This window comes from Castor canadensis, chromosome 13 (genome assembly GCF_047511655.1).
Source record: "Castor canadensis chromosome 13, mCasCan1.hap1v2, whole genome shotgun sequence".
Lineage (NCBI taxonomy): Eukaryota > Metazoa > Chordata > Mammalia > Rodentia > Castoridae > Castor > Castor canadensis.
The window spans coordinates 39,069,935-39,088,439 of NC_133398.1; the positions used below are offsets into that span (position 1 = coordinate 39,069,935).

Consider the following 18,505-nt stretch of genomic DNA (forward strand, 5'->3'; position numbering starts at 1 on the left):
GCTCACATTCCAGAGGAAAATAACTAATAGATAATGGTGATAGTGCTAAGAAGAAATAAAGCAGGGAAAAGGAGATAGAAAGTATCCACGGTTAAAATTTAGAAAGTGGTGCCAGGTACCAATGGCTCACAACTGTAATCCTAGCTACTCAGGAAGCAGAGATCAGGAGGATCATGATTCAAAGCCAGCCTAGACAAATAGTTTGTGAGACCCTATCTTAAAAATACCCAACACAAAATAAGGCTGGTGGAGTGGCTTAAGTGGTAAAGTGTCTGCTTAGCAGGCACAAAGCCCTAAGTTCAAACTCCAGTACCACAAAAAAAAAAATTAGAAAGTGGGAAAGGAAACTTCACTGAAAAGTGACATCTAAGAAGACCTGAAGGAAGCAAAGAAATGAGCCATTAACGTCAAGTGTTAGTACACATCTGTAATCCCAGCACTTAGGAGACTGAGCAGAATTGCAAGTTTAGGGCCAGCTTGGACTATGTAGTAAGTTTCAGGCCAGCTGGGGATATACATCTATATTGAAAGAGAGAAAAACAAAAACAGAGACAGAACAAAAGAAGAAAGAAATGAGCCGTGAAGACTTCTATAAGAAGAAAATTACATGATTTGAATCCAATCGCGACTCACCTAAGGTCAGAAAAGGTTAAATAACCAGTCCTCTGATGCTCCTGCCCTATCTCCATCCTAGCTTAACCAGACAGTGCCCCATACATTTGATGGCCTGCAACAGCACTCCAAGGGAGTGAACAAGGGACACCACCTTGTTCCTTTGCCTCTTTTTCCCTTCATTCTCTCTCACTGCATATAGTGGACATTTGAGATGTCTAAGAAAAGAGTCAGGGAAAACAATCATCTCTACAATCTTGTTCATTTAGCCATCTAGCATTGAGTCTGCAAGGTGCTCTCAAGGAGGTTCAGTGAAGGAATCAGACAGGTGTATAGATGATGTTGGTATCTGTCAGAAAATCACCTGAGCTCCTAGGTAGTACATTTCATGCCTGACAAGTAAGAGAGGAGAGGGAGTTCAGGTGGACTTGAGAAATCAAGGAAGACTTCATGGAGAGTTGAAGCATTGAATTTAGGCTTAAGGGACAGGTAGAATTTAGAGCTCCCAAAGTAGTCTAAACAAAGGCATTAATGTAGGAAAGGTCTAGGAAAATTCAGAATCTGCAAGTAGAACAAAGATTATGTATAGTAGAGCAGATTGGAGAAATTAGGAGGGAAGGGGGAGAAGGCTTGGCTTGGGTTTAACAATTCTGAAACTACAAATAAAGTCACTGGCATCCTTAACAAAGGCATCTTTTATTCTGGGAAAATCAAGAGAAAAGTCAGGATGAATCCTTAGAACCTTAAAAATCAGGCTTAAACCTTGTACCCTTCCCTAAAAGCTCATAGCTACAATGAAGAACTCACATTCTGAGTTCTTTCCAATATTAAGACCTATATGGCTGGGCACTTGTGGCTCACACCTGTCATCCTAGCTACTCAGGAGGTAGAGAGCAGGAGGATCACAATTTGAAGCCAGCCCAGGCAAATAGTTCATGAGACCCTATCTCAAAAAAAAAACCTTCACAAAAAAGTGCTGGTGGAGTGGCTCAAGGTGTGGGCCCTGAAATTAAATCCAAGTACCACCAAAAAAAACCCTATATGTTGACCATCATGTGAAGATGCAGTTATTCTAGTGCTCATTTCAGCTTTGATAGCACATACACTAAAACTAGAATGATACAGAGATTAGCATGCCCCAGTGCAAGGATGACATGCAAATTCACAATTATTCTGATACATGAATGGATAAAGATGATTTCACATACTAAAAGGATAATTATATAAACTCAAAACATACTCTAAAATATTAAAAGAATAAGAATTGTTTTCAAGCACAGAGTGGAAAGAATTTGTATGTATTAGGATTCTCCAGACAGACAGGATATGTATATAGACATATGAGAGGGTCCTTATGAGAGGTATCAGTTCACACAATTATGGTAGCTAAGAATTCCCTCTGCAGGCCATCTGTAGGCTGGAGACCCTGTGATGCCAGTCTTGTGGCTCAGTCCAAGTCTAAAGGCCTCAGAACCAGGGAAGCAGAGGCTGAAAGTCTGAGTACCCAAAGAAGGTACCCAGTGGGGCCACTGGTGTAAGTCCTGAGGGCCAAAGGCTATGGGATAGTCAATCTTGATTGTCAACTAGATTGGATTGAAAGATATGCCTATAGGGATGTTTCCAGAAATGACTAACTGAGAGGGGAAGACCTGTCCTGTGGGCTGCACCATCCCCTAAGCTGGGTACCTGGATGGAATAAAAAGAGAAGAAAGAATCCCACGAACACAGTTATACTCTCTCTGCTTCCTGGGTGCCATGAGGTAAGCATCTCTAGCTACCGCATCCTTCTGCCACAGACCCAGAAACATAGAGCAAGTCAACTATAGACTAAACCATGAGTCAAAAAAACCCTTCATACCTTTAAACTGTTTCTCTTAGGTATTCATCATCATAACAAAAAGCAAACAAAGCCCAGGTAAAAAGTTAGCAAGACCCCCATCTAAACCTAGAGCTGGACATGGTGGTGCACACCTGTCATTCCAGAGGATCAAGACCCAGGAATGCCCACATAAAAATGTGAGATCCTATCCCCAAAATAACTAGAACAATAAGGACTGGGGGCATGGCTCAAGTGGTAGAGCAACTTTCTAGCAAGCATGAGGCCCTGAGTTCAAACCCCAGTCCTGAATTAAATCTCAGTGAGCTCTAGGACAAGGCTATTAGTCTGAAAAGCACCTGAAAAGCCATCTCTGAGTGGATATAGTGCCAGGGTATGCAGCTTGGCAAGCTGTGTGCATCTGGATTACAGACCTGTTGGACCTCTCTGTCGAGCATTTTCGTGCAGAGCACAAAGTACACACTGTATATGGCTGCCTTGCTCCAGAAGAAAGAGACTGGCACCTATGGAGGGAGAGTGGATGCATCCTATGGAGATGTCCCCAGGGCATCAGGAAGTTCTGGGAGCCCAGCCCTTAGCCCAGCACATCACGAGAGAACTCCATGGTTTCATTTGCTTCAGGAGCCATTGTGACCAGGAGTTGGCAAAGAAAACTCTTAGAAATTTAGAAAGGCTCCTTTGGGAAGAAAAATTGAGAGACAGTGTTTATAGTTTGCTTTGGGTCTCCTATCAGAGTGAGTTCCAGGTGTTTTCTTCTGGTGCCTAAGATCTAAAAGACTTCTTTACCCAAAGTTGGTGAAGTGTCAGTATACACAATTAAATGTGAGCACATGGAGCTGGATGCTGATGGCTCCTGCCTATAATCCTAGCTATTTGGAGGTGATCAGAAAGATTGCCATTTGAGATCAGCCCTAGAAAATAATTCTGGTTATTCTCTAAAATAACCAGAGCAAAATGGACTGGAGATTTGGCTCAAGTAGTAAAGTGGGACTGGGGGAGAAGTTCAAACGATAGAGTACCTGCCCAGTACCACTAAAATAATAATAATAATAATAATAATAATAATAATAATAAATAAGAATGTTATAGAAGTCTGTGAATATGGAAAAGATGCTTATCAAAAGTCACCAAGTTAAAAAAAAACAGAACTAGGTTTGGTCAAGTAGTAGAGCACCTGCCTAGCAAGTGCAAAACCCTGAGTTCAAGCCCGTTTATTGCCAAAAACCCAAAAAAACAGAACTAACTATATATAATATAGCCTCATTTTTATAAAATTTTTGTGTGTACATATGTAATTTTGTATATCTATTTAATTTTGAATTTCATATTCTTAAAGGACACCCACCAAAATATTATTGATGTAAAATAACAATTCTGCTTTTTTTTAATTTTATAATTTTGCTTTAAAGGAAATAAGAAAATAGCTTGTTTTGAGTGACCATGGCTTGGGAACATGGATTCAAGTTATCCTGAATGACATATTCTAGTGGAAGAAACTACATGAACTTGCATAGTAACAGAACAAAAGAAAGTCATCATACATCAGGTAGATGGGACACAGCAAGCCAGGGAAATCTCCTTGATAGGTTCCAGATATTATTATGCAGATGTTATCTTAGCTTTAGACTTGATGGAGGATAGAGGTCTACTAAGCTTAAAGATACTTTCGAAGAACTTTACATAATAATCATGAGAATGTTAGGCCAGATACAAAAGTCAGTTAAACCAGGTAAGGTGGTACATGCCTGTAATCCCAGCACTTGGGAGGCAAAGTCAGGAAGATCACAAGTTCAAGATCAGAATGGGTAGCATAGCAAAACCTTGTTTAAAAAAAAGTGGGTATTAAAGGACCTAATATAGCCCAAGATAATTTTGGCCCTCAACCTACAACATTCCTCTCCACAATCACAGTATTCTATTCAGCCAAGATCAAGTGGTTCTGTAGATACAAATTCATCAGAGAACTTCCATTCACAATATTACAATGCGTGTTATTGTCATTGTTATTGTTATTGAGACAGGGTCTCACCATGTAGCCCAGGGTGATGTTGAACTTGAAATCCTCTGGCCTTAACCTCCCAAATGCTGGGATTGCAGGTGTACACCACCATGCCTGACAAGACTTTTTGTGGATACATTGCAACCTAACGTCTCCCTCTAGACAATCCTGTTTCTTCCCTTCTCCCACAGATGTTGATATTGAAAGCATTCTCTGATAAACTTACTGAATTTAAATCTCTCTTCTTGGAAAACCCAGTTTACAATAATTGGTGCAGAAGTATTCCAAGAAAGCAAACTCTGAGATGGGACTTGGGATCACTCAATGGCCTCTTAGCAATGAGTCTAGTGCCAACAGGATCTACTTCGAAGTCCTAACCTGGCCATTAGACCAATGACGAGAATTAAATAACAACATAAATAGCCAGGACCTGACAAGGGAAGAAAAGGACTTATAGGTAAAGGAGTGGTAGAACATTCCTGTCACTAGTGATAGGTGGAACACTGTTAGCCCCTAGCTTGGGATAGGAATGCAATTGGTAAAATTTTCACCAGTGGTAAATTGGGATGTTTTGCCCAATGAAAGGAATCCATGGGAATGGGGAGCACCAAGTATCAGGACTGGAGAATCGGATGTTTGTTATTGGGAGTAATAGGCCCTTTGGAGAAAGTTAATAAAGACAAAGTTTGGAGGCTGGGGTGCAGCTTAGTGATAGATTGCTTGCCTAGAATGCTATAAGGCCCTGGGTTCAATAACTGGCACAAAAAAGAAAAGAAAAAAAATGTGAAAGTCAAGAGCCCTCTGCGCAGTATATAAAGATACTATCATTTCCTATATTATAAGGTGAAGCGCCTGAGGATCAGACCTACACTATAATTATAAAATTTGCAGAACTCCAGAGAAGGTTGAATTCTCAGCTCTGGCAGGTTGGTCACACCAAGGTTAGGATCTAATAGCAATATCTGGGTTGGCATACATTTTCCCCTGTACCTCTGGGACTTTATAAGTTGCCCATTTCCCCTCTTAAAGATTAGCTTTCCCCTTGCCTTAAGATGATGAAGAAATCTCTGCATTACAAGATATGTGCCTTCTAACCAGGATCTACCTCAAAATCCCAACATGGCTATTAGACCAATAACTAGGATTAAATAGCATGAATGGCCAGGACCTGACAAAGGGACTGTAGTAGGAAAGGGACTATAGCTAAAGAAATGGTAAAACATAATGAACATGTACTAAAAGAAATCAGGAGTATGTATACATATAAAGGGGCTGGGTCCTGGAGATTCTGAATCTATCAAAGTAGGAAGAGATGATCAATATGAAACCTCCTGAGTTCTAAGATTTAATATCTGGACAAAAACTCTGGGAAATAATGCCAACACCTATAATGGTGCTTTAAAACAGAGAGAAAAGTAATGGGCTTCAATAATGAAGTAGAGGTGTCAGAACTGCTATGAGAGATGGTAAAAGTAAAAATCAAAGAGCTCAGAGAAAGCTGGTACAGTGGTGCACATCTGTAATCCCAACACTACGGAAGCAGAGGAAGGAGGATCATGAATTCAAGGCCAGCCTGGGGTAGGCTATGTAACGAGAACCTGTCTTTAAAAAAAAGGGGGGGCTCAGAGAAAAGGAAAGTTAGGATGGATATACTATATAAAACCAACAAACTTGGGTTGGGGGAATGGTTCAAGTGGTAGAGTGCTTGTCTAGCAAGCACAAGGCCCTGAAGTCAAGTCCTGATACCACAAAAAAGAAAAAAAAGAAAGAAAAAATATTGAAAAAAAGCAAAAAAAACTCAGCAAATGACTATTTCCTACAGGGGACTCTTAGGGATGCTCTGATGAAAATGGTATTGGCATAACTGAGAAACTAAATGGTAGCTGCCTCTGCACTTTCAGAACAGGAGTCCCTGATAGCAAGGAGAGTAATATGATCCCAAAAATAATAGAGGCCAGATGGCAGTGCTTAACCATCAGAAGCAATGCAGATGCAGTTATCATAATGAGCTAGCTATAAGGTTGAAACAGCAGTAGAGACATCTGACCAGCAGAAAGCAATGGAGATGGCTAATAGTTTAGCTACATAGATGTTCCTAGGCCAAAAAAGATATTATTCAACCTGGACAAATCAAAAGAAATCCAGGCTAAATGACCAGAAGGCTGATTTATGATTCATTGCCCAGTTTCCGGACCACAACCAGTTTTCAGAGCTAGAACCCAATGACTGAAGAAGAGGTGAATACTCCAGAAGGAAAGACTCCTGTGATTCAATGATAAATGTATACAGCAATGAAATCCCCAGTCATTCCTCAGAGAGGTCCTGCTCCCATTTATTTGGACAGCCAAAGAGAAAAGGCAATATCATCCAATCAATGCAGGACTGTTGGATACAGGGTCTGAGATAAAACTGATAATAGGGAACACAAAACATGATCAGGGTGCCCCAGTTGGAGTATGGGCAAATAGAGACCATATAATGAATACAGTCCTGGCCCAGGTTTAGCACATGGTGAATTCACTGTGTACACAAACATACCCAGTGGTAATTTCCCCAGTTCCCAAGTATATAAATGAAATTGTCATGCTTGGAAGATAACTGAACTACCACATTGGTCCAATGATCTGTGAAGTAAAAGTTATCAGTACGGAAGGCCAAGTAGAAGCCTCTGAACCCAGCCAAGATAACAATAAAAGCAATCATATCTGTGGGTAATGGCAGAAACAAGTGATACCCTTAAAGATTTCAAAGATGCAGAGAGGAGTTAGAGGCATAGCTTAGTGCCTGAGTGCATGCTTACCATGCACAAGGCCCTGAGTTCAGTCCCCAGCACCAGAATAAATGACAAATAAATATGGTCAGTCTGTATCACTTTTTTTTTCCAGTACTGGAGTTTGAACTCAGACCTACACTTTGAGCCACTCCACCAGCCCTTTTTTGTGAAGGGTTTTTTTTGAGATAGGGTCTCGAGAACTATTTGACTGGGGCTGGCTTCAAACTGTGATCTTCCTGATCTCTGCTTCCTGAGTAGCTAGAATTACAGGTGTGAGCCACAGGCGCCTGATTTGTATCACTTTTTTTTTGAACAAGGTCTTATTATGTAGCCCAGGCTGGCCTAAAACTCTCTATCCTCCTGCTTCTGCTGGGATTACAGGGATGAACCACCATGCCTATTTTCTTTTGACTTAGCAGAATCGTAGGTAGATTCTGGAGGATGTCAGTGAATTATGGCAAACTCAAAAAAGTAATAGCCCAATTGCAAATTGCCCAATTCTACCAAATTTTGTATCTTTACTACAGCAAATTAGCTACTTCAAATACATGGTATGTGTGATGTGACCAATGAGTGGGCAAATGCATTCTTTTCCATCTCTGTGATAAAAGAGAGTCAGAAACATCTAGTTGTCACTTGGAATAGATAATAGTACACATTTATAGTCTTGTTACAGTGCTATATTAACTTTCATGCCCACTATCACAATATAATTTGGCCATCTGGACATACTGCAAAATAATACATTGATCCCTATAACGAGGACAGAATATTAATCAGACAAGATGTGTTCAAAATGGAAAGTTCATTAGAAAAATTTTAAAGATACATATGCTTTCAAAAGTGGGAAAGAAGTACTATGAGGATTTAGGGGCCCACCCCAACAGTTAAGTTTTGGGGAGTCTAGTGGCTTGGGGAATACTGGGAAATTTCCTCTGAAGAAACAAATTATTGCATTTCTCAGTTCCCTTCCCCCCAACCTAGATGTCTTTGTTCTGGAGGCAGAATATAAGTCCTCACTTGGAAATGCCACTCCAACCTATAGACCGGGTTACGCAAAGTGCTGCCAGCTGTGAGTGGCTCCCAGATCAAAGAAGTGCTCAACAGCAGGTCTATGCCAAGAAACAAATGACCCTGCAATTTAGGCCATAAAACCCAGAGGAACCTGTGGTGACTGCTGTGGTTTGAATGTTCCTATTCCTCCAAAATTCATATTGAAACTTAACCTCCAATGCAGTAGCATTAAAACATAAGGCTGTAAAGAGGTGATTACATCATGAGAGTTTGTGTCAGCATTCCATGGCTGTAACAAATACCTGGGATATATCAAAACTTATAAAAAGAAAATGTTTGTTTTGCTCAGTTTTTCAGGTTCCAAACCATGATTGGGCACATACTTTTAAGCTTCTGGTAGGGGACATCATGGCAGGAGCATGTGATAAAACAAAACTGCTCTGCTAATGGCTGGGAAGCACAAGAGAAAAAGAGAAAGGGAATATTATCCACTTCCCTTTTCAAGGGTACACCCTGAAGACCTGAAGACCTCCTACTAGGCCCTACCTCTTTTTCTTTTTCTTTTTTTTTTTTTTTTTTTGGTGGCACTGGGGTTTGAAGACCTTGCAAAGCAAGTACTTTATCACTTGAGCGATGCCTCTAGCCCATTTTGCTCTGGTTATTTTGGAGATGAAGTCTCACAAACTATTTGCCTGGTCTGGCATTGAACCATGATCTTCCTGATCTCAGCCTCCCAAGTAGCTAGAATTATAGATGTTAGCCACCAGTACCCAGCTGGCCTTGAACTCTTAATCCTCCTGCCTCTGCCTCTCAAATTACTGGGATTACAGCCATATGTCACCGTGCCCAGCTACAAATTTTTTGAAAAACAGCATCTGGCCATGCTAGAGTTAGAGTGCCCAACTCTAGGTGGGTGCTGGTGGCTCACACCTGTAATCCTAGCTACTCAAAAGGCAGAGGTCAGGAGAATCAGGGTTCAAAGCCATTCTAGACAAATAATTTTTGAGACCCTATCTTGAAAAAAGCCATCACAGCCAGGTGCCAGTGACTCATGCCCATAATCCTAGCTACTCATGAGGCAGCTATCAGGAGGATCATAGTTCGAAGCCAGCCTGGGTAAATAGTTCTTGAGACCCTATCTTGAAAAAAAAAATCACCAAAAAGGGCTGGTGGAATGGCTCAAGGTGTAGGCCCTGAGTTCAAAACCCAGCACTGCAACGCAAAAAAAAAAAAAAAAAAGATGTCAGTAGGTTTGGTTTCTTCTCAGACCTCTCTTCTATCTTCTCACCGCATCATCACATGGTCTACTGTGTACTGTTAACCGTAGTATCGTGTGTATCCAATTTCCTCTCTTTATAAGGATAGGATAGGAGTTAGAGTGCACCTTAATAACCTCATTTAAACTTATTCATCTCTTTAAAGACTGTATCTCCAAATATAATCATATTCTGAGCTATTGAGGGGCTTCACCATATAAACTTTGGTGAAGGCACAATGTCATTCATAACAACACATGCATACCAGAGAGAGAACCCACCACAGAAGAGACACTAAACAGCCAAATAAACTCAGCCAGTTCGTAGCAATGAGGCTCTGTCTACCAACCATGCTAGGCACCCCAGGCACAGTGGACAGACACATAAACAATGAGCCATAGGGGCAGAAATGCAGGCTTGTTGTGGGTTCAACACCATTGATTCCCACTAAGCAAGGCTTACCATTTCCTCAAATTACTCCTCAAAGGAACTTCATCAATTATTTATATTATAACCAAAGTGTTTGAGTTACCTGTTTTACTGTATTAGTGCCAGAATTGTATATTATCAATCTTTTTAATTTTGCCAGAGAGATTTTATTTTGTTTTGTGGTATTGGGGATTGAACTCAGGGCATCCCACTTGCTGGGCAAGTGCTCTTCCACTGGAGCCACACCCCCAATCCTTAGAGAGTTATTTTAGTAAGGTTTGTTGTTTGCAGATTCATCTCAATGTCAATTTCCTGTCTTCTTCATGGCTGTAAAACTCTCCCAGGAGAATGAATTTATGGCAGTCTTCATTTCTCAGAAGTATCTTTTAGTCAAAGATGGCTTCTTTCTGCATCTGTTGATTCTCATTTGCCTCCAGTTCAAAATAATCCATATGCCAATGTGGTATATTTGAGAATGGAATATTCTGATCAGCTTCACAAGCAATAGGGCTTGCCTCTGGCTAATGTGACATTGAAAAAGGAATTCATTGGAAGGATATGGAGGAACTCAAAAGGCTTCAGAACAGCTGAACCACCAGGCCTTAGAAAATAAGAACTGGACCAAGGGCAGCTCATGGGTAGAGCACTTGCCCAGCATGAATGAGACCAATTGGTTCCATCACCAGCACTGAAAAAAAAAAGTAAATAAAAATAAACAAGAACTATTTGTCTTTTCAGAGTGACAGCTAGGATAAATCAACTCCAACAATTTTCCATCACTATCTCATTGTGAAAATGATTCAAATTATAGGAACTAAGGGTCTGGAGTCTACCTTGGGTTATACAGCAGGACCAGGGCAGCAGGGCATCTATTTATTTTGTTTTGTTTGACATCCCTGGATGAGCAGCAGGGCATCTTTTGCCTTTTTTTTTTTTTTTTTTTTTTTTTTGCAATACTGGGGCTTGAACTCGGGCCTCACACCTTGAGCCACTTCGCCAGCCCTTTTTTTTTTGTGATGGGATTTTTAAGATAGGGTCTTGAGAACTACTTGCCCAAGTTGGCTTTGAACCACAGTCCTCCTGATCTCTGCCTCCTGAGTAGCTAGGATTACAGGTGTGAGCCACTGGCGCCCATTGATTATGTGTATTAAATGTATGCTTGTTACATGGTAAGACAGGGTCTCACTATGTAGCCCAGGCTGGCCTGAAACTTGTAATCCTTTGGCCTTAGCCATCAGAGTGCTGAGATTATTAAATGTATTTCTGACTCACTATACTTTCAATTTGTGATGGGTTTATCTGGGTGTAGCCCCGTTGTAAATCAAGGAACATGTGTATGTATATTTCCTATTTCCTGCCATGCTATGACACAGGGCAGAAAATTGTGTTTCTACTATTCCTCAGTTTCTCCAATAGTAGGAAAAAGTAATGACTTGCTCTCAGTCTCCTAACTATTTTCCTATCCAATTGAAGTTTGCAGAGCGGCCAGGATCCATTGTAAGTGAGTAACTTCCCATTTTCTTTCTTTTCTCTGTAATTGACATGAAGAGGAAGTAGTATACTGGAACACATAATGTTAATTATTTTGTCCAGTGAGGTAGCACACTTTGGGAGACTTGAGACAGGAGGATGTTTGGGCATAGGAATTTATGGTCATTTCTGGCAACAGAGAGAATACCTATCTCTGAGAAAGAAAGAAAGAAAGAGGAGAGGGAGAAGGAGAGAGAGAGAGACCTGGGTGTGGTAGTGCAGGTCTATAATCCCAGCACTAGAGAGAAGGAAGCAGAAGGATCACAAATTTCAGGCCAGCCTGGGCAATATGACGAGACCCTGTCTCAAAAACAAAAAACTTTAAAGTGTTCAAAGCCCAAGCGGTCCTCCCACATAAGTCTTCCAAGAAGTTGGAACCACAGGTGCATGCCACTACATTTGGCAAGCATTGTCTTTTATACTCATTTTTTTATTCAATTTTCTTAATAGCCTCATAGGTATACAATATTGTTATCCCCAATTTTTAGTGAAGGAAACAGGTTTAGAGAGAGAAGTAATTACTCAGCATCACTGGCTTTCAAACTCAAGTTGATCTGACTCCAAAACCAGGTACCTTATTAAATGAACCCCTCTACCCCCATTTGGAGCTCTCCTGCCTTTTTGCCTCTGAGGCCAGAGGACAGTTAACTTGCCTTCCTCTCCTATGTAATAAGGAGTCAGATTTGCTTATCTCTGAAGGCCCTTCTATCACTACCACTGATTTCTCCTAATGGCAAGGCGAAGAGCTCAGTTCTGTGTTAAATAGAGGAGCAAGGTCTCTCTCATTGGACTTCGTGCCCCAACCAGCTGGGATCTCTGAACTCAGATGTGTGGCTTATTACAGTAAAGAAGGCTCCCTGGATGTCTGGAGGTGTGGAGGTAGGCTGTAGGTCAGTCAGAGAACTAGCTGGGTGGAGTGAACAGTGATATACAAGGAAGGAAATTTGATAAGAAAAACGGACCACCCTTTCTAGCAACCTTCATTCTTTACTCCTCTTTAGAGCTATTTTCTTCTTCCTCATATTGTTGGGAGAGTGGAGAGGAGTAGGTGAAATTGAAGAGAAACTGTTGCTCAACGACAAAAAATAAATAAAAAAGATACAATAATTTAAATAAACTTTCTCCTGTTCCCAAACAGCTTGTTTCATTCTAGATAGTAAATAGACATCCCAAAAATCCACTTTTGCTCATAATTTTTCATTCTAGAGACTACATTTGAATTGGATCAACAGCCTTCTTTACCAGAATTCTGCTATAATGTCATCATTTGTATTTAAGCATAACAAAAATATTCCCATGGTCACACTGATGACTCAGCCTTGAACTTAACCCAGGTCTGCTAAGGGAAGATAAAACTACAAAAGTCCCGATGAGGGAGGAACACTTCACTCCTTCAGCCAAGGTAGGTTTCCACCCAGATGCAGCCCTTGGATATTGGTTGGTGCCCGAGGATGGCTGATGTCAAATGGTCCTCTGATGATTGCCAGTCCCCAGGGTATCAGGGACACAACAGGTGGTCTAGAGTTCCAACTCCCAGTCCTACTCTTTGATCCTCTAGCCAGATGGTAGGGGATGAGGAATAGGGAAGGCTAGAGAAAAGAAAGCTTTCAAATCAGCACATGGTTCACTGGACAGAGCAGGGCCTTATGCATCAAAACAGGGCACAGATGGTCTTCCAAGTAATTAGAGAAATTAAATCCGTAGCATATTTAAATCTCCGTACAACCATACTGTGAAAGAAAGGAAGAACAAAAGGAGGAAGAGAAGGAGGGAGTGAAGAAGGGAGAGAGGAAAGAGGGAGGGAGGGAGGAAGGAAGGAAGAAAGGAAGGAAGGAAGGAAGAAAAGAAAGACATGGAAGGTATGAGAGACCCTTTGAATTTCTAGGTCTGTCTTGCTTTGGCAAAGTACTACAACTTGAAATTCCTTCCCAGAAGTACTAGAGCCTCCCATCTCTCTCTTATAGTTCCCTAAATCATGTTTTATCTTTTGTCCCTTCCTGTGACCACCCCCCACACACACACAGCTGGCTCATATATTGAGAATTGGCTAAAGTGAGATCCCTTGAATAAGGCCAGAAATTTTTCTATTATGTACTCTTGCTTATTACTCAGTTGAATTCCCTTTAATAGTTGAAAAACTACTAGGCAGCATAGTGAAGGATATTAAGACTTGACCTGGGATTAAGGGAATGATGTTAAGACTTGACAAGTGATTACTGCTTGATTCTGATCCAATATTTATCTAATTGTGAAGGGTGAGGGAGCCTTTTGGTTACTAGCACTAGACACTTGGTAAGTGTGGAGGATCTAGTGCCAGAGATACCCCTTGACCCTGAACAAGAATAGGAGAGCATTACAAAGAACCAGAGGGCTGGACACCGTAATTCTAGCTTCTCAGGAGGCAGAGGTCAGGAGTATCATGGTTTGAAGCCAGCCCAGGGAAACAATTTGAGAGACCCTATCTCAAAAATACCCAACACAAAACAGGACTTGGGGAGTGGCTCAAGTGGTAGGCAGGTGCTCACCTGCCTAGCAAGTGTGAGGCCCTGAGTTCAAACCCCAGTACAAAAACAAAATAAAACAAAAAAGCCAGAGGGATATGCAGCCTAGGATGAACTTCCTACTGTGTGATGGGCCTTTGTGAGTACTGATCCCACCCCAACATAAAATGAAGGGATGTTGGAGAGGAAAGACCAGTCAACTGAGTGATGATTTGGTTTTAGTCCTGCCTCTGTCACCAGTTTATTGTGGGACTTTTTGCAAGTTGCCTTATCTCAAATTCCTGCTCTGTAGAATGCCAATGATAACTGTTTATTTCTCAGAATTTTTGAAAAATTCAAGCAGAATCATACTGTGACAGTGTTTTAAAAAGCGTTAAGGGTTACAAAATTGAATTGAATGTGATTGTACCCATCTTTTCCCCTAATCATTCCTTTACAGTTTAAATGTATGAATAGTTTCCTTACCCAAGATTCTTACTCCCAGGAGAAAGAAGTTGAACAGGATCATGCAATTATTTTAGAAGACACCAAATGGTCTGGACAGAAATGGATTTAAAGAGATAGGTTACTGGATCATGATTACACAGGTTCGTTGAGGGCATGCCTTCATTCACATAGCAAATTAGGTAGAAGGGAGGTGTCCTTTTCTGTTGCCAGAATAGCTTTTAAAGGACTCTGGCCAACTCTGCTATCTATGAGTGATTGATCAGCTGGTACTAGAGTAGAAAACACTCCCCCCTTCCCTTTTTTTTTATTTAATTTTTTTCAGTACTGGGACTTGAACTCAGGGCCTTCACCTTGAGCCACTCTGCCAGCCCTTTTTGTGATGGGTATTTTAGAGATTGGGTCTCCCAAACTATTTCCCCAGGCTGAATTCAAACAGTGATCCTCCTGATCTCTGCCTCCTGAGTAGGTAGATTACAGGCATGAGTCTCTAGCACCTGGCCCCCCCACCCTTTTTCTTTTCTTTTTCTTTTTCTCTCTTTATGCAGGTTTTCAGATTCTTGTTTGGAAGATTGAAAAATAAATCTCCAGGACTGAGGGTGTGGCTCAAGTGGTAGAGTTCTGCCTACCAAGTACAAGGCCCTGAGTTCAAAATCCAGCACCACCAAAATGAATAAATCAAATTCATCTCCAGGCTAGATATGGTGGTGTATGTCTGTAATCCTAGCACTCAGGAATTTGATGCAGGAGGATCTCTAATTCAAGGCCAGTGTGAGCTACATAGCAAGACCCTGTCTCAAACAAAAACAAAAAGAATAGAAAAGAAAGAGTGGCCCTTATCTTTTGGTTCTGTTTTCCTCAGTGTTGACTTTCTCTCTTTAATTCTTCTTCTTTTCTTTTTTTATTTTTGTGTTAGAGGTTGAATCCTTGACTTCATCCTTAGATAGGCTGCTTCCCACCCTCTGGGGTAGCAAACTGGTCCCAGCAACTCCAACCTTACATTCTTCTAATGTAATAACTACAACATATGACAGCCTTTTTCCCAGTAGCCCCAACTTTGGTTGGAATTAAATCACAGATCCAATCCTATAGTAATGGCTGGTCAGCCCCAATCAAACCACATGAACTGAAATTAAGAATAAATCAGAATTCTGTTACCAAAAGAAGGGCACATGGATACTAGGAAGTCCAAAATGTAAGCCATCTACCATACCCTATAAGGGAATGTAGAAAAGTTAGAAATTTTGGAAAAGAGAACACACAGCATTTATTCCCATATTGAAGACTTTTCAATTTTCAAAATACCCTTATGAAAAGAAAAAGGGAAAAAAAAAGCTTCCCAAGAACAATACAACTCTTCTATTCCTACATATCTGGTTATACAAAAGAAGCAACATCCTTCTACACACATGACCAAGGAAATGGATCTGTCCTTTCTCTGTCCAGCTGCCTTTTGCCTCACTGTGTTCTGCAGTAAGCTTCTGAGGGAGGAAATGGTTCCATCCTGAGGACTGCTTCACTGGAGGCTGAATTAGTGGATTAGTGGGAAAAACAAAGAAGACATAAATCTGTTGATGTATCCAGATTTTGAAATCTGAAACCAGTGGAATATGGAGGAGCAAATTTCTCTGCGTGCATGTGTGTGTGTGTGTGTGTGTGTGTGTGTGTGTGTGTGTGACTAGGAAGGGAAGAAAAAGAGTAGAGAAGAAAAAACAGGAGAGAGTTTGACTTTCTTTTGTGTGTGTGTGTGTGTGTGTGTGTGTGTGTGTGTGTGTGTGTGTGTGTGTCTGGTACTCGGGCTTGAACACAGGGCTTACATTTGGAGCCACTCCACCAGCCCTTTTCTGTGAGGGTTTTTTTCTAGATAGGGTCTCAAAAACTATTTGCCTTGGCTGGCTTCGAGCTGAAATCCTCCTGATCTGTGCCTCCTAAGTAGCTAGGATTATAGGTTTGAGCCCGGCTCTGAGTTTGACTTTCTTAGTAGGTTTCATATTCTTATTGCTTTTCTTCCTGTTTTTATTAGTCAAGGTATGGGCTAGATAGAAACAAAAATATCAGTGGCTTAACCAAAGTAAAAGTTCTTTCTCTTCCAGGTAAAAATATGGTAGACCATACAGGGCCAATCAGGGTCCTGTTCCCCAAGGTGTTCCTGGGACTCATTTCTTCAATCTTGTTACTCTGCCTTCTCTCATGTGTTACACTTGTCCACAGTATAAAAGCTGACTCACCTCTAGCATGTCTAACAGGAAAGAACAAAGGGCAAGAAGCTTCCTATTAAGGGAATGACTTGAGAGTTGTCAACATCATTTCATTTTACTTCCCCTTGGGCAGAGTGTTGTCATACCTAGCTGCAAGAGAGAATATAGCCAACTGCCTACCTCCCAGCTAAACTGAGCGAAGATCCATTACTAACTGAAAGGTAGGGAGGTTGGTGAGAAGTTTGCAGTCATTCTCCACCTTTCTAATCAAAGCCAGAGATGGTTTAGAACTCATCTCTCTACATGAAAAATCTCCATAGCATTCATGAGTTAGCTATGTAACTTCTTTGAAGAAGCCATTCTTGATCCTCTCCTCTTTGTGCTCTCTAGAATTTTAGTTAGATGGCTTCCCTACTAATCTATGAGCATCTCTGTCCCTCACCATACCCATCACACATGGGCCTTAGAAATTGTTAAATGAATAAATCTTCTTCTCTTTCTCCTTCTCCTTCTCCTTCTTTGGCAATACTCAGGACTTCATGCTTGCTAGACAGGCACTCTATAATTCCACTTCTGTCTTTGGTTATTTTTGAGATAAGTTCTTGCTTTATACTCAGGCAGCCTGGACTGTAATCTTCCTATTTATGCTTCCAAGTAGCTGGGGTTCACTGGACTGAATAACTATGTCTGATTTGCTTGTTGAGATGGAGGTCTCAATAACGTTTTTGCTTGGGCTGACCTCAAACCATGATCCTCCCAGTCTCTCCTGAGTACCTGAGATTGTAAGTTTGCCCCACTATGCTCAGTTTTGTTTTTGTTTTTGTTTTTTTTGTAGTTCTGGGGTTTGACCTCAGGACTTCATGCTTGCAAAGCAGATGCTCTACCACTTGAGTTACACCTCTAGTCCATTCTGCTCTGGTTTTTTGGAGATGGGGGGGTCTCATGAACTATTTGCCTGGGTTGGTCTTGAGCCATGATCTTCCTAAACTCAGCCTCCTAAGTAGCTAGGATTACAGACATGAGCCACCAGCTCCCAGTTAGGCCTTCAAGTCTTGATCCTCCTGCCTCATCCTCCAAGTGCTAGCATTACAGCTGTTTGCTACCACACTCAGCAAACAACTCTGTGTTAACCTCCACTTCCTTCTGGCATGGAGCCCAAGGATAAGCCAGAAGTGAGAAGTTATGGTCTACTCAACTCTTCCAGAACCATGTGTCTTTTCCACATCATGTATATGACTTTCTAGAACCTTGGTAAATATAGGAAACTTTCAAAGTCCTTTCCACACCTCATTCTCTGCATTTCCCTGCCAGGCTTTTGGCCTGTCAATTTTCCCCAACTGTTATTTTTCTGCCTGGGGCACAGAAGTTTGTTCATTTGTCTTTTGATGTTTTGGGAGAAAAATCCTCTGTATAGCTGCTCTGCTCTAGTGGAGTCCCAACATACTTTTTTTTTCTGTTTTTTTGGCAACACTGGGGTATGAACTCAGGGCCTCACGCTTGCTAAGCAGGCACTTTTACTGCTTGAGACACTCTGCCAGCCTTTTTTTGTGTTGGATATATTTGAGATAGGGTCTCCCAAACTATTTACTCAGGCTGGCTATGAACCTTAAACCTGCTGATCTTTGCCTCCTGAGTATCTAGGATTACAGGTGTCAGCCACCAGTGCCTGGCTCCAAGGTACCTCCTGAAACAAATGGAAACCCTTTGTATCAGTCCTTTGGGAAAACTCCAGTTGGGTATAAAAGACAAACACTATTCCTTGGGAACAAGATCCACTCTGCTGCCTTCTTCCAGAACCACATACTTAGACAGAGTACACAGGCTGTTGGCTTTAAGACCACTGCTCCACCAAGGAGGAACTGTCCCAATATTCCATTGCACTGGGCTCTGCAAGGTAAATTTGAACTACCTG

At 41.3% G+C, this 18,505-nt stretch overlaps 1 long non-coding RNA gene and 1 other non-coding gene across 2 annotated transcripts in view; both read left to right on the plus strand.

Annotated features, from left to right (window-relative positions):
- LOC141415410 (uncharacterized) overlaps nt 1–18,505 on the plus strand; it is a 29,682-nt gene that overhangs the window by 2,397 nt on the left and 8,780 nt on the right. The window lies entirely within an intron of this gene.
- On the plus strand, nt 1,688–1,796 carry LOC141415942 (U6 spliceosomal RNA). Its single transcript, XR_012440887.1, has one exon. It is a non-coding gene; the product is annotated as a U6 spliceosomal RNA (small nuclear RNA).